This window comes from Labrus mixtus, chromosome 9, assembly GCF_963584025.1.
Source record: "Labrus mixtus chromosome 9, fLabMix1.1, whole genome shotgun sequence".
NCBI lineage: Eukaryota > Metazoa > Chordata > Actinopteri > Labriformes > Labridae > Labrus > Labrus mixtus.
The window spans coordinates 17,137,400-17,159,739 of record NC_083620.1 but is presented as its reverse complement, the minus strand read 5'-3'; the positions used below and the strand labels follow the sequence as shown (position 1 = coordinate 17,159,739).

Genomic DNA, 22,340 nt, shown 5'->3' with positions numbered 1-22,340 from the left:
TTGCTGAATTTGATTTCCTGTTCTATTCTTAACACAACGCGTATATATAACACACACACACACACACACACATATATTTTAATTATCTCATGTTTCTCTAAATATCAGTAGGAATAAATCAAGTGCAGAAATGTTTGACCTAATATGTTGTGGATGAAGTATTTAGATGCTTTACTTCAAGAAGTGACAATAATGTCATTCACATTCGGGTCTTTTTGGTAAACACAGCAGGGAGGTTTTAGCATTACAAATTTTCCCTTTTTATTGTCTCCCAATTTTTCCATGAATATCTTTGATTGTCATACTGTACCTATGCTCTTTAATTACATTTATGTTTATTTCAATCAGACTGATGTATGAGTTTAAGGGTAAAACGCAGGTCAGCTAATTTCTAACGTATTCATCTATTTATACTTCACCACATTGTAACTGGTACTCCTTGGACTGTGCTGTGTTGAACCATGTATTCGCCAGGTTGTGCTTGAACAAAAATATATTTTTTATGTATATTAGATCAGGCTGAAAAACAATCCCTGGACTTTTGCAATTGATGATCATATATTCATAAGGCAATAACTGAAGGATTACCACACCAATTACTTTTCATGAATATTAAGATGTTTTGGAATATGGATAATAACTGACACCATGTAAAGAGGATCCCCCCCCCCCCCCCCCCCCCCACACATACACACACCATCACACGCACACACATACACACAAAATGTGTTGAAAAGCAAAACATGCTACAACATGTGTGGAAATTAAAAATGCTGTAGAGCTTTTTCTTTTTTCTAGATCATTATGTCTTCCTTTCTCACACATCTGCAATGTACACTCTGCCTACCTATTCAAAGGCAACAAGGTCAAAAGAGGGTCCTGTCTAAGTTGCTCTTCTCCTTGAGTCTGTTTTTTTTTGTTTTCATGCACAGACTCTGACTGTCTGTATGTGTGAATTGTGTTGGATGCATCTCAGGGGTGTACAGGTCTAAATCAATCTAACATATGCGAAGAGAAGTTCTTGTTACATTGTTTCTCAGTGCTTGTCCTTGGGTCTCTGAAACAACTGGTTTTCTATCATTCCAGCTAGTTAATTGCATTCACAAAACATCCCTTGTGTACACTGGTTCCTGATTGGATGACGAGGACGAGAGCCATCAGAGTTCTGAGGACTGAGATAAAATTTATGACATAAACATAATGTTATCAATGGAGAAAAAAACATTATTAGGTGGTCCATCGCACACGACAACATGAATGTGTGATCATTTATCTCCAAACTGTTTCTTTATCAAATCTTGTGCAAAAATTACTAATTTTGAATCGACATATTTGTACCTTTATTTCCATCGTCTCCGACGTGGTAAGTAGCGCAGTATTACAAGTGCAGTATGGAAATGCAAGGTGATATAAGGTCTCAACAATTCCAGTGACACTATAGGAAACATACGTTCCTTCAAGCGTTTCAACAGATGTAACCCCGCCTTGAATCTCCTCACTTCTTTACAGTCGCCGCGCTCCTGCCTCCGTCAGTGCTGAAGGTAACTCCGTGCGTAAAGCTCCTCAACACCAAACGGACACAGCGCAGATTCAACCTCTGCTTCACTATTCGGAAGAAACCAAACTAAAGAAAATAGTCCTTGAGGTTTTTGTCTAACAACCGGGAAACAATTAATGATTCAAAGCTCAGTTTTTTTTGTGTTTACGTGTGAGAGAGAGTTTGCCCCCCCGCCCCCCCCCCCACTACAGCAGTTATTTTCCTTACAGTCTGCACAGATGCCTCGCACCCGAGCCACTGCACCGCCTCGATTAATTTATAATAAGGTAAACAATGTAAGATGCAAATGAAGGATACTGTGGCAGATCACTTTGGATGCTCTTGGATTTAACAGCCACTACCTGTCAAAACAAAGATTCAGTCAAACTTATGGCGTGAAGGTAAGACAATCATTGTTTCTACTGTGTGTTGTGCAGAAAATAAGATAGTGGGTCAAAAGGACTCTTTGTACACTCAATCTGTTTAAAGCCCCTATATATTGTGTTGAGGTGTCTGTGCAGAGCTTAACGAATGATAGGTGGACCAGTCCGGTCTATTTGATGAGAGTTCCAGGTGTGATGCAAAGTGATTTATTGGCTGTGTTTCCTGAGATATTAACTTCCAAGGTGAATGTGCTGCGGCTGTGGGCTGACTATTTACGTTGCTTCAGCCTCCTCCCAATGTCTGTCCATTTAAAAATGAACACTAAGAGTCTGGCTGTGTGAATAAGTGTGCGCGCCATAGCGCACGAACCTATATGTGGAAAACCGGGAGGATTTGTGTTCATGTCGATTGTTTACATACTATTGATCCAGGCTGGTCTTCGATGTAAAACAACTTAAAGCAAACATTTACTCTCCGCTGTTGTCAAGTCCAAGGAAGTGTGCTGTGCATAGTGTGATTCTTCAGCTGTGGCAGTGTGCCTGTGTCACGCTGTTCCTCCCAACCCACGGAGCGCTGATTTTAGATCTGTTTGTGCTTTCCAATTTGTTATTAGTTCCTTGTTCTCCAGTGGCAGCGCGTGCTCCACATGCAGGACAAGTGCAGGCTGTTTCTGGATGCACAGCCCGTCTTGTTTCCAGCTTTAACAAGTTAAAAACATCGTCATATAGAAGTCAGAGGAAGGAAAATGAATTGGCTAATGTTGAGATTTGTTTCTTAAGCTGTTTGGCTCAGACATATCTGTTGTATTTAATGTACCACGGAGTTAATATGGACGCATTAGTGATCTACGATGCTTGTATTTTTGTGGGCTATAAGTACCCCCTCCCCCCTTTTCACTCTTGGACAGTTTTAAAGTGACAGCAATATGAATTTTTTAACTAAGTATCCCCTTTTTCTATTTTTACTGTGCTTGTCTTGATATCCAGCTATGCCTTTTTTTTAATTCAGTAAATACCATTGACTGTATAGTGTATGTATATTATTCACAAGTAAATACAGTTGAGTAGAATAAAGGCACAAAGAGGAAACATATCTGTAAGCATTTTCAAAATAACCCAACCCCCTTCATAACACCTAGTATCAAACACATAAATGCTGCATTGACATTTTCAGCAGCTCTTTTGTAAGTCAACACAAATGGAAAGCTAATGCCTGAATATCAGTGCTTTCAATAAAAAGGACACTGTCAGGTTTTATTTGACAAGTTCATTGATTAGGCTATGGCAACTGTTCCTGGGTAGAAATAAGGATAGAAAGCTTCAATAACAGAGGACAGTAACAGCTAATCCTGAGTGAGATCATAAGATAAATATCCAGATATCTGCTGACTAGATGCTGGGTTTATTGGCTGACCAGCGAGTGACAGTCTACAGACATATTGTTCATCCATATGGATTCTGCAGCGTCCTGTCGCTGATCTGTCACACCTCGTCGGGAGGAAAACAGCCACACAGAGCTCCCCGATGCAGTGCTTGTCAACTCCAGCTGTTTGACACAGACAGCTTCATTGAATCAAATCTCCAGGACGCCCCCAGACATAGCGGATATTTCTCTCAGCGTGGGTTTCTTGAAATAAATCAAAAAGAGACAACACTAACAAGGATTCCAGAGCATGCTTTGTGCTGATCTGAAAGTGCTCCACTTTGTTCAAGATTAGTTAACATGAGACTGATTGACTTTAGAGTTGGTTTTAAACAGGATAAGGTAGCTTAATAATCACAGGGTTTGAGGCCAAATCACTTGATGCAGCTGGTCAGTCAATGGTGACATTTTGATTCAACACACAGCTCCCACGAGAGATGACAGGGATTCACAAAAACAAGAGGATGTAACTGCCTGTGCTTATTAAATCTGGTTACTAACCGAAGCAAATGTTTGCTGGCGTGGCTCCGGTGCCCAAATTTGATCCAGTCTATAAGATTCCAACCTCATTTATTACACAGAAAGCCATATGAATTCCTAACCAATAAGAACAGGGTATCCTGCCATCAGAGGCAAAATGTCATTTTAGATCCATATTTGATCTGGGCAAAAATATGGAATTTGCTGTTTATGTTGTAAAATGTTGTTAGTTTTTTTTTTACTTAGGCACCTAAACTAATTGCTTAAGTGTAGAGAAAATATGGGGTTTTGGTTAAACCTCCTGTGAGGACTTTTTAAATATAATTTAATTAATAATAGACTGTAATAAAGACTGAATCCAATATGAGCTACAAAAGCAAACAAGACCATCGGCATCAGGTCTGTTAATTTCTATATAGTCATTTTCAATGTCTGTAACTATTGCCACAGGGCCAGGGTAGTTTTTAGTAGTAATTTATACAAGAAAGATCCACGATGCTGTGTGTCCGCTGTGATCATTTTGAAAGGAGGAATAATTGGTTTAGTTCCAAAAATATTCCTTCTGCATGTACAGGATAAGATCAAGCAAAGTGATAGGACATAACCATCTGTTCAAGATTAACAAAAAAAAAAAACAGGAAGTTCCTCATAAAAGCTTTAAATTAGAATGCTAGTTAGTAAGTATTGCGGCAGCTACTTAGCATGTTAGCTAAGATATGTACATGTAAGATACTCAAGAACAAAACTGACGGTTTGTAATGTTATGTATGGAATGTCGTTTTTTTCACTATTTGACCAGCAGCCACTGACACATTATTAATGTAAATATGCCACAGACAACCATTGGGTTATTTTTTGTGTGCAGACAGTTTCTAATGGTTACAATTTTCTACACTGCATACTTCAATGTTAGACCTTCATTTGTCAAACCCCTAAATGTAAAACTGTTCAGACACCTTTAATAATGATGCATGCTGCTCTTGCTGCAGACCTAGCATGTTTGAAAAGCAGTGATTGTGTCAGTGTAAGTAAGCCAAAGAAATAAAGCTCACAGAGAGCATTGTTTGGACCAGTATAAACAGCAAGCCAGAGAAATGAACACCAGAGCTACAGTGACCTTTGCGTGTGGTTCTGTCGGAAACAAAAGTGAGCCAAGATCAAATATAAATAGTTTACCTTTTCAGCTGAAGCCAAAAAAAAACACACTAACTGGAAGCGCAAAATGGCCTGCAAGTCATAGACATAGATCTGTCTAATTAGCAATTGTATTATGGTGTATCTTTGAAGAATTTTGTGGACAATCCACTAGCTCAAAACATCAGCACAGCTCCTTCAGTATGTCATACAGTAAGTCTATGTGGTATCAGACCCACTGTTTTTTGACAAGTAAATCATTTAATTGTATTGGATCTGTGTGATTGTATCCTGGCTACATCTGCTCTCTCTTTCTCCTGAAACGCATGTCAAATACGTCAGCACCCAAGGGATTGGCTGCATCACTGAAAGGGTGGAGGAGCCAATTAGGTCCAGAAGCCAATAGGAGATCCATCAAGATCTGGTTATGCTCCAGGTTACAGTTATATGCTGACAAAGTTATGTCAGATGGCTGGCCTTTCTGTACATTAATGGTGTTCCCATGTCACATATCGATTCATGCAGTATATAGCCTACAGTAGCGGCAGTATGATGCATGTTGCAGAAGAACCTTAACTGAGTGTTTTGTTGAGTTAGCCAGGCTGTCTTTTTTGTTATGTTCATGGAAATTCCTTTTTTTTAGTGCTCATTATTTGCTGTAACACTTTGGTTAAAGGAGCAATCAGTAAGATAATACTGACATAAATCATAAAATGACCTTATTATATTATCAGACATTAAGGAAACATGCCATGTTGAAGTGCGGGCTTCTGTGACAACAATGCAGCAGCCAGTATGTCCCCTCCTAAGTTTTGATTCTTGTTTTGGAATGGTCTGTTATTGTTTTACCAAGAGAAGGTATAGGTGGTTTTAAGGCAACCCCACATGGCTGTTTTGGACGCCCCTCGGTTTGCCAGATATGAGATATAAGACCAGTAATATCACAGCAAAAAACCAACAGGTGTAAGCTCCACAAACACGGTAAAATTAGGATAAATATTGGAAATGCTTTTGAAAAATGGAGAAAGATTAGAATGCCGAAAGGTTTTAAAACCGATGCAGATCCATGTATGTATTATAGAAGTGCAGAGCTAAACACTGAAGCTTCTGTGTCCCCTACATGTCAACCCACCTGCATACCTTATTTAAAGGGTTAATTGTGCAAACATAGTATTATCTTCTTTACTATTGGTTACAGTGCAGTAGATTAACAACACCCTTACAAATGCATTTTTATATTAAGAATATACATATGCAAATAGATTAAGATGTCAGAGTGATTTTATTTCTAATACAAACAGACCAAAATAATTTAACACACATATTGCTCTCCTGAATACAAATGCATAATCAAAAACTTTTAATTGGACGAGTAGCTCATAAAAGCTTGAGCAACAGGTAGTCAAAATGCATGCTGAGTTTAAAGGTGAACCGTCCCATGACTCTTTTCAGCAAATAATCCCCTGAGAGGTATTTCAGTATGTGCTACAGTTAGGTTACACAGTCTCAGGCAATTTATTGTATAAAATTGTACAGTATTTGCATACATACACAAGTGCATAATTAATGTTGTAGGACAGGAAAGTGCCCAAATTGGCATTGGCTCCCGTATAGAGCTTGCAAAACTATCAGAGGTTAATGGCTTTAACAAGAAACATTTCTTCTCAGGCCAGAGAGTTCTTTGAAGGGTGAACAAGCCCAGGATCACTGGGATGGTGGACCATGTGCTGCAGTTGACAGAGTGACTATTAGAAGTGAGGCGGAGGAATGAGGATTAATAGCAAAAGAAGAAAGAGAGAGCAGATTTTCCCAGGAGAAAAAGGAAATTTCCTCCCAATTATCGGGCTGTGGTGTCTTTGGTCTGGAACAGGATATGAATGTGTGGTTCAGTCAAGGGTGTCGTCCTGTAGACTTTAAATTAACAACACTACTTCTAAATCATTCAAACTCAACGCAGATGGTGCCTGACACACACACACACACACACACACACACACACACACACACACACACACACACACACACACACACACACACACACACACACACACACACACACACACACACACACACACACACACAAAAATCCAGTCACACACATATGAAAACACAAACACACACACACCCTCAAGTTGTGGAAAGAAAAATGAATAACACAGCTCAATCCAAAGCTCTTCTGCCGCTGATTCTCACACTAAAAGGATTAAACATTAAAAAGGTGAAAGTTAGATGAAAAGGGTGATGACGCGTTTGTCATTTTGAACAAATTATTTCAACCTCATAGTCAAGTGCCAAATAAATCTGTGGTGTAACTACATAGCATTTTAGCGGCAGCTTCCATGACATTTCCTTCAAGAGTCTGGGAGTCCTTTGTTTGTTGAACAAAGCAAGCATAGATCCTGGTGTCTATATGACCTTTTTCTCTTAGCTTTGATAAATTATTGTCCAATCAGATGCTACAAAGCCTACGAACCACAGCTTTGAACTCATCAGCAGCAACTCCAACTGATAACAACGCTTAACAGGGTCTTAAATTATTTATGTTCAGATATTGGAGGAAATTCCAAAGTGATAAATTAGAGGCCCCATTAACTGTTCTTTTTTATTTTAAAATTGAATCAATAACTTAGGTTCTGTAAATGGTTGCTAGAGAAGAAGTATATTGATTTCACAACAAGGGCTGTGGTTTCATAACCCTTCCAGCTACTTTCACCTTGTTACTCACTGAGGGATCCAACCGACTTGGTGCCTGTTTTGACTTAATGTTGATTAAGTGATAGAAAATATGAATGTGAGTCCTTACTTACTTACTTTTATTTTGTATTTTGTATATTTTTATTTTGAAATTGGCAGACTCTCTGTGCGCTTCCTTGTCTGACTTCCTGTCTGGGTCATTCCATTCTGTCAAGCCTGAAGCGTGATTGCTGCGGGCTTCATTGAATATACTTGCAGCTGTTTGAAACCGAGCAGCGTAATGGTGCTGCTGGCACGCTCCAAAGGTGGACCGGGCGCTCGCTGGTAACAGGAGCATTGACTAAAGTGGCAGCAAACTACAAGGTAGTGTGCGGTGCTGACTGCAGTGTGCATGGAGTATGTCGAAATTGGGATTAACTCCTATCCTGTTTACAATCAAAACTGATGAGTTATTGTGATTTCAGCTGTAAAAACTGGCATTTTTGAATGGGCTTGTATATGACTTCCAAGGGTTCTGCAGCCAGCCTCAAGTAGACACTCAAGAAACTGCAATTTTTTTGCACTTCCAAGCATGGCATAATTTTTCAACACCAGAGGTGTTGCTGCTTGTGTACAACTAAAAATAACTCAAATTTGATTAGGTCACATTCCTAATTTGTCCTTATACTCCTGATTAATTAGTGCCTTCAGCTCTGTTACAAATATTTTAGTTGTAAGAAAAGAAGCTAAACTATGCAACTGTTGAGGGCTGGCATGCTTGCTGTGTTGTCAGACAATGCTCTGTATATATCAATACTACTGCTGCAAAGCTCCTAATCACTAATGCAATTAATCTGCTGGTTTATTGCACCTTCAGTGCCTGGCCAACATTTTGTCTGTATGGGGCTGCAGGACTGTGAACTCCCTGAGATGACTATGCAGTCAGTTCAGGCATGAATCAGGTGAAAGAAACCCTGACCTCAACTTTTTCTTAAAACTTTTAATAATAAAAAAACATACCAAGTAACATTTGGTCAGTGTGGGACTGCAGGACTGTAAACTCCCTGAGATGACTGTGCAGTAAGCTCAGGCATGGATCAGGTGTAAGAAACCCTGACCTCAACTCCTTTTATTAAATAATTAAAAAGCGACCGAGCAGTTGCAGACAGGTACAGTGAGGCCTGCCTGTTAATTTACCTGAGGCTTACTTTGTCGAGCAGGCAAGGTGTGTTAGGGAAAAGCAGCTGCAGAGAAGTGTGTTCACCACCTGTGTGTGTGTGTGTGTGTGTGTGTGTGTGTGTGTGTGTGTGTGTGTGTGTGTGTGTGTGTGTTTCAGGGTTAGTAATGGAAAAGCAGCCGGTGTGTGTATTTGTCTGTGTGTAGAGTATGCAGCCTCACAAGAGACAAGTCTGGTTGTTAGGTTGGAGCTTCCCTACGACCTAATGAGGTCGATGGAGGCTTGTTACCAACCTCCCCTTTCCTCTTCTTGCAGTGGGCGGATGCTCTCCCAGTTTTACTCTTATGGCTTGATTTGAGAAGGTAATGGCTGAGATCACTACCACAGTAACCTTTATGTCTAATCCATAACCCTGATGCGTATAGGTTGAATTATACCCCCAGGTCTTTTTCTCTTTGTTGATGCTATACAAGTGCCTTATATTTAGCCCCTTGTGTCCTTCTATTCCCGTCTCTAAATGTCACTTGTCTTGGTGCTTCTTGGATGGTCTCCAATATTGTATTTGTTTATTTTTTTCACCTTTTTCTGACAGCACCTCTATATTGGAGGTCCTTTGTTAGTGCTAAAATTTGCAGTAAGGACACCATTTCCAGGGAAACAGGTTATTGCACATGTCAATCCAATAAATGACTGAGTGGTCCCTATTGTGTTTTTTTAATCAAGTCAGGGAGCAATACTGAAATAGCAAACTGCTTATTTGTCCTCCCTATTTTCTTTATTTTGCTGTTTAAATATAGAAAAAACAATCCAATGTAAGCTGTCTGAGAAGTGAGATTAAGCTATCAACATGCAAATCTTTGACTATTGTATCAAAAGCTGTAATTTGACTATTAACAGAACGAGAAAAAACAAATCACAATTCATTTCTTAATAAACTGCAGAGGTTATTATGTTCTTAATAATCGTCTACCAATTTTTACTTTTAACTCTTTACTAACCTTATCAGCAACCATATCTAATGCCCCTTTATACATGAAGGCTGCAGAGAGAAAGGGAGCATAATTGCAATGCCACGATAATGACATAGTAATTGGTACTCTGGAAGAGCAGGTTTATTTTCAGCAAAAGTCATAGCAGCTACCACCTACACAGCCAGCCTGCGGAAAAGGACTTCACAATTGTTATAACTTTCCTCCTTATGCATTCAGCAACAATGGGGAGGCAATTTTCCCAGAAAGGGAATTTGCAAGATAGTCATTGACTTCACCAACGTTGATGATTTAGACCTGACATCTAAGAGGGCTGGGGCGGATAGAAAACTAATTAGGATGAAGGCTATCACAGGGTGGGATCAAACAGTATTGACGTGGTAGTATCAGCTTGAGGGTTTGCTTTCTATTTGCATGAGCTAAGACTGAGAATCAGGAAAGGATTAATGGTTGTACAATAATCCTAATGGTACCATTCAAAATGTGCCTAAAACATTCTGTGAGAAACAATTAGGTGTTAATGATTTGGGTAATCAATGTGGGAAAGAGAATTATTTGGGCATTATCCCACGCAAATATGATTTATGAATACATTATTAGACAGGCAAATGTTAAACAATGCCCAAGAATGAAGAGGGGACATGGAGAAAAGAGAGCAAAACAACACTAATGGAATGTGTTGTGTCTAGTGAAGACGACATCTTAGCATATGGTGTGTTTCTGTTTGTGTAATGATCCGTTGCACATGCGGAGATTTGTCTGTGAACATTTTTAATGTGTATTTGACAGAGTTTAACAATCACATTTCAGGCCTCCCGAATAGTGATTCAATGCAACCTAATTGTTCATTTAATGGGGCTTCTTGTGAGGTTTATTGCCAGGTTTAATAAACTGACACCTGCATAGCTGACTCATGATTGGATAATATTAGTGCTCAACATAGAAACGGCCCGTTATTGCTTTGTCCTCTGTCTGATGCCCGCTCAGAAACCATTTAAAATGTTACTGGAGAATCAACTGTTTGGAAATCAGTGCCAGTAAAACGTAGCAATAAAAAAGTAGCTAATTTTAGAATTTCAGAATCATCATTGTAGCTAGATTTAAGCTCTTGATACAGTAGTCAAAGAGTCGGTCGTCTCTCAGCCGGAAGGTGGGGGTTCGATCCCCAGCTCCTGCAGCAGCATGTTCGATAGTCCTTGGGCAAGATACTTAACCTCAGGTTGCCCCTGCAGCTTCGTCAGTGATGTATGAATATGTGTGAATGGAATTAGTTCCTTCTGATGGTAGTCTCTGTCATCAGTGTGTGAATGGTTGTGAATAGGTAGGTGTGACCTGCGGTATAAAAGCTTTGAGTAGTCAGAAGACAAGAAAAGCGTTTTACAAGATCAGGTCCATTCATTTAAAATCATAGCGTATTTTTGTGATCGAAACCATCCCAAACTATCACAATGAAACAGTTACAGAGAAATTAACAGGGACAATTTGGTTTTTTTTTACGAGATAATAAATAAGTAAATGCTTATAACTGCTGGGTGAAGTCATGCTTCTTTGGCTTCATCTGAACTAAATGCCTCTCTGTTATTGTCATAATAATTAATCATACCATACTTTGCAAACTGTTATCTGAAAAAATACAGTATGGTAAAGCTTGTAACCTCATCCACAAGCACATACTGTATAAATTCCAACTGGTGCAACAAAATAAAACCAATCTCTGTCCATGCTTTTGTAGATGTGTATCAAATATTGAAAAAAAAACAGCTGTATCACCTGGGAATTACTTCCCACTTATCTGATGAAAAACAGACGGCAGCAAAACCCTACATTGGGACACCTTACTGGATAAGAGACCAACACTCTCACTTGTGCTTCTTATCGGCTTCTTCTTTTTTATTTTTTTGTTGGTCAGACAAGACAAGCCGTGTCACTACTGTGGAAATCCAGGATAGCCAGATAATGCCTCCTGCTTTCATAGATCAGTGCTGGTGTCACCTGGGAATAAAGACTGAAGGATTGTGGGTAGAAAGTGAGGTCAGGCTATATAAGGATTATCCAGGACAGGTCAACTGCTCACAGCACTGAGGTCACCTGGTTGGCTCCGGCACTATTTAACCTATTTAATGATGAGGGATGGATACACTGTAGCTGTTGCTCTGTTGTCTTAATAAAAAGCCTACATGAACACACCTTTTTACATTATGCTGTATATGTGAGGATAACAAAAGGGAATAATTGTGTCACAAACGTGATTAAACACCCTCCATTTTTGTTATTAATTTCCCCTATAATGAGGGTATAAATGCATTTATGAATCACTTTTAGTCAGCTTAAAGGCTAACTTAGCTTGGTAACAGCATTTTCTTTGAAAACCAGCCAAAATGAGTGCCATGAGCCCATTAAATGGCCGTCATCGGAGCGTGAATATGAAATAATAAGGTCCTACCCTACCTCCAAGTCCAATGAGTACCATTAAAAACTTAAAGGTTGGAAGACCCACATTTACATATTTACGGGGGGCACAGTGTGCAGTCAATGTACATTAGTGTGAGGAGGAAAATAAAGGCTACAATTGCAGCATAAACAAGTAATTTCCCCCCTGGTTCTAGTCTGTACATTGAGCTTAGAAGAACTGCTTTGCTTTTAAGTACCTCTGTTCTGGACACGTCAATAAAATTGATCAGTGTTTTCATCCAACACTGAGTAAGACAGCAAACACTCTGCACTTTATCTGCAAACCAATTGTTCACCAAGTTCACATTGTAATTGTTGTCTGCTATTAACATACTGTTTTTAAACTGTTTCTTAATCATGTAATATTTATTATGACATCTGCTGCAGCCCTCTTGGTCAGGTCACTCTTGTGAAAGAGATCTTGATCTCAATGGGTTAATTATCTAGTTAAATAAAGGTTAAATCATTTTTTTTTTAAAGCATTTAAAGGCTTTATATGCGATTTTTTGATCCAGCAGATGTCGCCCTTGAGCACCAGCATGAAACCAAAACAACTTGCGGTGCACTGTTGTGTTAGCATGCTAATGCTAGCGATCTTTATTATGCTCGTATCTTCACACTGCATGTGAATTTACCCGAAATAAGCGTGATCTAGAAACGCAGTTAAGCAGTGAGTACAGTATGTTATTCTTCTTTTCTCTAGTCCCTCAATTAAACAACTTTTATTCGCGAGGGGAGGAGTCAGCCGCCGTCCCGGCAATGTCAACAAACTGAAGATAGGACTCGGAAAACTCGGAAAACATAACAGACAGTGGGACTCGGGTGTTATACCCATTGTAGACAGTCATTACTCACAGAGGTATTTTCAGAGGATATACTTGATTTCTATTATATTTAAGTGTGAAAAATCACATATAAAGCCTTTAACACATTTTGTATTTATTCACTTGTATGTCTTAACAAGTCATTATTTTTAATCATCTACCAACAGTGTTCTTTCCAAACGTCTTTGCTGAGCAGTATTGATTGTTTGATAATAAAGGAGTAGAACAGTCGAGCCTGATAGCTTCTTTAGACAGTTTATCTTTACAAATGTTCACAATGCTTGTAGCATGGGCTGCTCTTTTTTTATAGCTGCCCTTTTTATAGGTCAATGATTTTAAATATTCTCCCGTTGTTTTATAACAGAAGGTCATTTTGTGGGATAAACTTCTCTTTTCAGTATCACCGGAGAAGTCTGGCTTGACAAAGGTTCTTTTACTGAGAATGTAAACCAGCCACATCAATGCAGCCTTTCCATCAATCCATAAAAAAAACGTATTGAACTGCATCAAAAACAATTACGTAACATTGTGCCAGTTTAATTGAATTTGATCAGTAAACACTAAATGTAGAATGCGTGCACAGTGACAAAGCATTAGTGAGTATATGATCACATGCGTGTTCCTACAGTTTTACCTCTATATTGTTGAGTTGTAAGCTCCAACACAAAAACAGCAGCATGGTCGCACTCCAATGTTGTCAAAAACATCCCCCATGATCATGACCTATTTTGTCAATACATGACGCTGTAGTTACCAGTCTAGCTTAAAGTCCTCCTCCAACATACTGTTTTAATTTTTGCACAAGTCAGGCTACTGAACCTGAAGAGCATCCACTCTATATGGAGTAGAGGTCTGGGGCCATGGTTGGATCAGAAAACACAGGACACATAGGAGACGAGGGTTTCATTTAAAATAGATAGACATTTAAGAAGATGGATTCTTTTCATGTTACACTACATATGCTAGTTATGTGGTGTATGTTAATTGTTTGGCCACAGAACCTTTTGCATCAAACTTTTGCCAGAATGTAATTTGGTAATTTTGAACCCTTAAATCACAGTTGATTCATTTGGTCACATTTTTCTGAACCAGAAGCTTAATGACTTTCGTTCTTTTTTTACTCTCCACACAATACCCAGCAGCTTCTGAGCTTAAAAGACAATAGTGGATTGCAAAACCACTGACAGGTGTCTGGCACTTCTAACTGTGGCCCAGAGGAGTCAAAAACAATAGATGCAAATTTTCAAAGGGGTTGAGAAAATGATAGCTAAACACTGGAGAGCTTCAAATGACCAGACATCATAAAATACATAAAAATAATGTGTTGTGACATTCTTTGTTTGTTTTTAGCATTTTCTTCTTTTTAAGGGGAATATACAAGTAGACGTGCTTGTTTGAGAACAGATACAACAAAGTGAGAGGTGGCTTGTTGAAACAGGAAATCACAGCACCAGACAAATAATTACAGAGAAACAGGTATTGATTAGCAATACAGTTAAACCTTTGCATAAATGAGAAGTCCAATTTGTGCTCTGAATGAGTCAACGTTCGTGTATTATCAACAGTGGTGTGTGTCTGTTCAGCTGTTTGTTATAACAAAATAAATAAATTCAATAAGGGTTTTCTGCAGCTTTTGCAATATAGGGAAATAAATCTTTTTATTCTGTAAATCTTGGAAAGAAAACAAAACGTTTTTTCAAAAAAAGGAGCAAGGGAATCAATGATACACCTGTTAGGAAAGGGGGAAGTGGGACAAGCGATAGATTGTAGACAAAACCATGTATAGAGCCAAAATTACCTTAATGCCCCTGAAATGATGGAACTAAACCACTGCTCCCAAGCAGCTGACTTGAAACTAAATTGTCCAGGAGACCCAAAAAACACTTAACAAAAGCAAATACTGCCAGGGCAAATAATCGGCACTTAGCAGCTTTCATTGTCAGATATCTGGAACAGACAAGTTCTTAGGATAGCAAAGTCTATCTTGTCCAGCTCTGACCATCCTCTCTTTGAGGAATTTGTTCTTCTCCCCTCAGGTCGGTGGTACAGGCTGCCCAGGGCTAAGGCAAACAGATATACATTTTCATATGTTCCTCATGCAATTAATGCTCTTAATCTTCTTTAAATCCTTGGCTGCACTTTCAAGCAGAGCTATTGCACTTTATATTTATTATATTTAATTATTTATACCATTTGAGTAAAACTTCTAAACGAACCGTGACATTTTTTATATTTCTTGGTTGTATTTTATCAGGTTGTGTTGCACTGTCCTATGTCTGTTTATCTGTTGTGTTTTTGTTTCCACTGCTGCAAATCATATTTCCCTTCCAGGGACAATAAAGAGCTGAACTAAACTGAACTGATGGAGGCCTCAACAGATTAACAAAAGAGGCTAGGGTTTAGCAACAAAACTACCCAGCACCCCAAGTTATTCACTGAGAGATCAGCAATGTAAAAAACACACACAGAAAGTCCTTTGTGTGTATGCACACACAGACAGTCAGAGAAACCACAGGGACAACCTCTCACTAACTCTGAAGGTAATGAGTCAGCACAGAGAACTGGAGTCCAAGCGTATAAGCTCCCCACACCTGCTCTTAATCAAGGCCAATCAGCCATGAACACACCTGACTGTGCACTGATTTCTTCACCAAACTCAGTGAGAAGCTAGAGAGAGTGCCCTCACAATACTGAATGCTATTAAGTATATATTATTTTGGATCAAAAACCTAATGAGTTACCTAACAATGCATTCATGACTGGCACAAACTTGGGACCTAACATTGGAACCATTAACCCTTTTTGGTCTTTATAAAATGTCCTACAAAGTGGCTAAGGAGTGTATGATAAACAAGAATATGTAATTCACTCAAATGAGACCAATTACTACAGCAAACCAAAGTTTGCATATATTGAGTTACACATAGATAAAATGACACCAGCTTGGGGGGAGGGCCAAATGCTCAGACATCCCCTTTGTTATATTTTCGATTTTCTGGACAGGTGTCTATTCTAATATCTTCTATAAGCACAACTCTGTGCTTTGATTCTAAATTGCAACCTAGGGATATAATTGATATCCCTGCGATCTTTATATCCAGCTCAAAATCCTTACTTGAACTTGTCTCAGCCTGGGGTTTGATTAATATAGACAGAGTTCTTTCAAAGAGGCAAAACTTTGACTCAATGACGCATCGATTTCATCCAAGGCAACAGACTCTGATCTGTTGAAGTATTTGAAGATTTAATCTCTGGCCTTTTAGTTATTCTGGTGAGATTTAAATTGGTTATTGGTTATTTCAATATTCAACCAATTGAGGCCTGGAACTTGGTACTCTTGGGGTTACTTAGTTTGAACCCACTTACCTTTGATAGATTCATATCTGATTGCCCAGACTTTCATATTCAGTGGTAGATCACTGAATTAAATGCACTAGCTTGTCCTTGTCATGACAGGGCTTAAGTATTTACATCTCACCACATTAGTCTAAATTTTTTTCCATCACTTGATGAGTAATTACCAGGTGTACTGTACTTTCAATTTGTTGACAGGAAGAGTGAGATTGCACAATCAATGAAGACATATTGATGAGTAAAATCTCAGATAGTCTTCTTACAACTAATACAACTTTAACTTCCCTTTTTTAAAAAATTGGGCTTTTATTGTTATTGTGACTCTGCATACTGTAGATTACCCTGCAACATCAGTCCCTCTACTGTACAACTCGATTTAAGTGTGGCTTTTGACATCATAGAATCCAGAGGTTTATGGCCGCGGCCTCATGTGGTATGTCTTAATTTATTGTGTTTCCCACAGAGACGCTTCATTTAAATGTTCACATGTGAGAAATGTAGTACCTCAGGGTTCTGTTCGTGGTCCTCTTCCATTCACTTTTTATATTATACACCATTGTAGCTTCCCTTCATTTCCTCAGTATCCATGTCGGAACAGACTTCTGCTTCTTTCTAAGTACAAAACTATCAATTTGCAAAATTGCTCATTAACCTCTTAAAAGTCAAAATACTTCCTATTTCAGCTGTCAGAATACAAATCTCAGCTCAGTCCCCAGAGTTTAAAATTAATCAGTGGCTGCATGGGCTATCATTTGCACTCCTTCTGAAGCAACCTGTCTGCTGCCGAATCCAAATTCAAAACTCTTGTCACCTTTCCCTTGCAACTCTCAGTCTCTGCAAATCTTAGAAGTTTTTCTCCTAAGGATAATAATACTGCAGACTTTTCTGAAATCCACCCTATCTCTGTTACTTAGTTTGTGGTCCCCAACGTACATGAACATCTTAGCTGTGTGCCTCCACTTCATTCTCTCATTCTTATTCTTCCCCTCCTTGGCCTCTCTTTTCATTCTGGTTTCTCTGTGCTGGACCATCACCTGTCATGGGACCTCTCTATCTCCCCTGTCTGCCAGTGTCTTCTCCCAGATGTTTTAGATCCGATCCTCCATCTTCAAGAAATGTGGGTCTTTCCTTAAGTGTCACTCTTTCTTGGGACCCTGTGTGTTTGCTTTCTTATTTCTAGCTTGTGAATTGTTTGCCTGAGTTTTTCTTTGTGTGTGTTTGCATTGCATGTCCTCAGTAGCCTCCATGGACAAGGAAATTGGTCAACTTTCTCCTTGATCCCTTTCTCGTATGTTTACAACCAGTATTTTTTGTCTCACCATGCTTGGTCTTACAGTCTATATCCATTCTTTGACTTTTTACTGAGGATGAATGCTTTTGTGTTCTGCAGATGTTATCAGCTCCTTGTGGAGTTGATTGAAGCTGGCTTTTGGGTATTATCTTAAACACACTATTTTTGTAAGGGTTTTAGTGAATATTTAACAATTCATTCTTTAATCCTCACAGTGAACTCCAAGCTGTGTGACAGTAATGCTAAACTTCTCAGCTTGTTTTCTTTAATCCCCACTCGTGGTGATTCAAGCAGGAACTACAATAAGCACTGAATCAAGCACCATGGGCGGGCATAAGATAAATTCAACTTTTCCAGAGTCTATGGGGCAGCTTTCTTGTCTAGAATTATCAGTGAGTACTAATCACCTCTTTGCCACTATCTGGTTTTATCAGTCAATGTCCAACAGCCTCAATACATCTAACTTGTAGATTTGTTCATCCATGTTTATTTGTTTTGATAATAGCTCTGGTGCAGATTTCTAAGTCCATGGTCATAACTAAAAACACTGGCTGATATGCTTGGCTAATTCCAAGCTAGAAAGAAGTAATTCATTAAGACAATATAAGACATTTGAATCAAACTGTAGATGCAGGCAGTTATTCAGAGAACAAAACCAAAAACCGCAGAGGACCCCCACTATCATGGGGAACCCCACAGCAGGCATGGCCTTTTTTAATAAGTTAACAAATAACAACTTCAAGGAAATGAAAGGAGTGGAAAATATATTTGAAAAAATATATCGAAATCATGAGGGAAATAAGGAGATAAAATACAATAATTTGCTCTTCTTGTCCAAAAGCAGACTGTGATCCAGTGTTTGATAACCTCAACAAGTCACATGTTTGCTTCATTAGACACGGGAATAAAGTCCACACTGTGGGAATTAACCCAAACACAAAATAGCTTGGCTATCAATTGGGTTGGACCAAATCCTATATGCAAATTTGCACATGCATTGTTAATATCATACAGTGCAGCCCCTGGGTCGTGGGATGGTCTGGTTGGTACAAATATTGAAGAAGCAGAGTGGGATTTTCTGGTACAACTTCACCAACTACCACAATGCATGAAGTGTGAAAGGTTTGAAGAGGTCAAAAAACTCCAGCAACACGTGTCCTACCCTGATGAAGGCCACAAGCCAAAACGTTTCAGTGTAATTTGTTACCAGTGTTCCTGCTACAAATATTGAAGAAGTGTACGAAAAATGTCAGTGATTTAATCGGAGACAGGACAGGTCACAAAGAGATAAAAGACATTTAAACAATTTAGCAAGGTACAAAACTATAATGACAAGTTGGCAGCTGATAGCGTTAGCACATCCTACTGAATGACATGCGCAGAAGTGTTTTGGAAATGGTGACAAAAATAAAGAAGAACACAGTAAAAAAACACAGTAGAAGATGATAGAAATAAGAGTACGTTATTGAGTGGTTACTGGCTAACATTGAAGCATTCTGCAGGTATTCACTCGCTTAGATATCCCTTGTGTGAGACCTTGAATCTGTAATTGGTCATTGGCCTTCTTTCCTTGGAGCAGGACACGATTATTATCATCATTATCATCAGATACAGGTCACAGCCTGGTGATCTAATCTGAACACTATTGGAGATTGTGAATGCAGCAGAAAGAGAGCAGAGGGTTGTTTTTATAAACTAGCACCAGCTATCAGGCCAGCAGCGAGAGCAGTCTCAAGCACTGTAAGTAAGGATGTAGAGCGGACAAATAAATAAGATTAGACAGCGCAGGGCATCTGCAGGGTACACACACAGACTGATGCCCCCGAGCAATTCTTACTCATTTTACCAGGAGTTCTCTTTCCTCACTAACTCCTTCACTCCCTTTCTTTATTCTCTCACAGCCTCTCTCCAAATTTGGCTTCTCCCATCATAGAGGCTTTGATGTGCCCCTCCTCTTGTAACTTTTCTTAATTTAGCTGTCTGCTGGGCTCAAACATGCCAAATTATTGTTTTTTGGTGCTGAAGTGTACTCTATGTTACAAACATTTACTGTGTGCACATGCAATATGGACATAACAGGGTTCCCACTGCACACATCCATTTAAAGTGTATTAAATCTAGTTGTTTAACACCTTCAGTTAATTGTGCATGAATAGCTGCCAATTTGTTGTTTCTGTGACATAATGTGAATTCATCTTTAGTCTGCCCTTCCTTTTTTTAAGATTAATTTTGGGGCTTTTTAGGGCTTTATTTAGTGATAGGACAGATAGAGTGAGGAATGACATGCAGGAAAGGAGCCAAAGGTCAGATTGAAACCCCGGCCTTCCGCTTGGAGGACTATAGCCTCTGTTCATGGGTCACACGCTTTAACCACGTTGCTACCAGCGCCCATAGTCTGCCCTTTTTTAACATTCACAGTCCTTGCTGCTACACGTGCACAATCCTTTGTTAAGGGGTAAAATAATTTAATCAATGCAGTGACATTCAAATGTACTGTAGGTGAGATGTACGCGACCCTATTAAAGAATTCACAATTTTCCTAAGTGAGTGTCCTTCGTAAGGAAACGTGTCCTGAAGAAGTCTGAGTTCTTGAAAACTGACAGTGGTTATGAAGGCTTGGGATTTTCTTTTTTTAAAGCTCTTGTTAGGCATGAAAGGGCATGACAGCATCTCTAAAAAAAATTCCTTTACAAGTCAACAGTTACATAATGAATAAAAATGAAAAAGATAAAACACAGTCAAAGAGCTTGACAGTAAGGATGTGACTGCAATATGCTGGGAATTAAACTGAGGAATCTGCTTTGTGTTGTTCATTAAAACCATCCAGGGAAAAAGCACTGCCTAAGGAACTTGCAACAAAACATTGCTAACATGTCAGGTTTTTGTAGTGATCTCTTATATCTATATCTTGTATCTTTGTCTTTTATACTGTAATATGTAGTAAGACAAAACAAAAGACAGCATGTTATGCAAAAATTAAACTCTGCATAGCATCACCAGGACTTAAAGGACACATTCACATTGTTTCCAGGTCACCCTAACTACACATTTACAGGTTTAGTCAATATGAGGAAATACTCAAATAATGATGAAAAGGTTTAGTTTGGATGCACCTTCCAGTACATAACTCCCTCTGTGTTTTCATAGACTGCACTGTTTTTCTTCCGTTGTAACACAAAGAAATACTTCATCTGTGGATCGTCAACTCAGCCTTCTGAAACCTTTTTTATAATAATGCCAGTTGAATCAGGAGAGACAAGTGAATTATGATGATAGGTTGAAAATGAGGGAGGAACGCCATGCCATTGGTTAGATGAGTATCGCTGACAAGACAGCTGATTATCCAATGACAGCTCGAGAATGACAGCGGAAACGTGAGTGAGCGTGGAAAAATGTTAATGAATGAGAAAGACCCGATCGTGAAGGCAATTATATGGTCTTCCTGAATTAACTTACGCTAGAGCTTCACTAGAAGAATATCAGTAGAAGATTTTGAGTCACAACTCAAAGTTGAAATTGCTGATCCCTCGCTAACATCCCTCAAAACCTTAACAAAACTCTCCATACATCCCTCTTTCACTTTATTCCACCAAATCTTTGTATTCACGCTGGTAAAGGCAGGAGATAAGGCTGATAGATAATTAGTCATAAGAACCATGATAAGGTACAATTATCAGGACAGAAATGATCCTACGAAAGAATTGCTCGGGTGAGACAATTATCGTTAGGTTGAGGAAATTATATTAGTTGCAGAGATGAAAAGAAAGTCCGATGCAGCTTGTGATTAGAAATAGATTTGTGTCTGTATCAGCCTGTAAGGCTGTGAAACCAATTACGATGAGAGTGAACTGGGAGGGGGGAGTGAAAATGGAGACAGGAAAGTGGAGGTTGAGAAAAATTTTGTTGAAAAGGAAAATATTGGGGAGGATTTATTATGTGGTCAGTTTCCTTGAAACCACACAAAGATATTATGAAACATAAATTGATATCTAAGTCTATAATTTAAATGTAAAATAACGCTGGAACATCCAGTATACAATGTTATTGTTAAGTTTTGTTCAGTGCAGCTCACTTGTATTCTCCCCTTTTATCTGCCTTTATATGTAAGTCTTAAAATTAGAATATACAAAATATTGACCTCATTGTTAATGTCAAGTAATTATTTTATCCTTACGGTATGTCAGTAATTAATGAGGATAAACACTCATCATTGGACAGAAGGGACATTTAGTTTGGTGTGATGGTGTGTTTGTTTGTAAACCACAAACACTCTGACACCTGAAATAGATGTATTGTTCTGGCTCTGGTTTTAAAAAAGAAATACTTTTGTTAGACCTTTTTAAAAGTGCAGTCATATTATGGGAAAAAAGCGTGTGCCCATTTTATTTTCGCATCATGCTCTACTAGTACGCACGCACGGATGCATGTATGCACTCACAAGCATGACTGGAATACCTGCCAACTGCAGAAGGGCGTGAGACAAATGTGTGGTGAACGCAACACAAACGTTCCCACCGATCATCTGTTGGTGGAGGTAATGGGCCACGAAAAGCAGCAGAGCACCAGTAAAAAACGAAAGAAAAAACAAGAAATGAGGAAGCAGCTACTAAATTGAAACTGTCAT

General features: G+C 38.9%; 1 protein-coding gene across 1 annotated transcript in view; it reads left to right on the top strand.

Moving 5' to 3' along the window:
- Nucleotides 1-1,511: 1,511 nt before the first annotated feature.
- Nucleotides 1,512-22,340, top strand: part of drd2a (dopamine receptor D2a) — a 41,923-nt gene continuing 21,094 nt past the window's right edge. The window contains exon 1 of the mRNA XM_061046593.1: nucleotides 1,512-1,938. The gene's annotated coding sequence lies outside the window, so the exon portion shown is untranslated. The remainder of the gene's footprint in view (nucleotides 1,939-22,340) is intronic.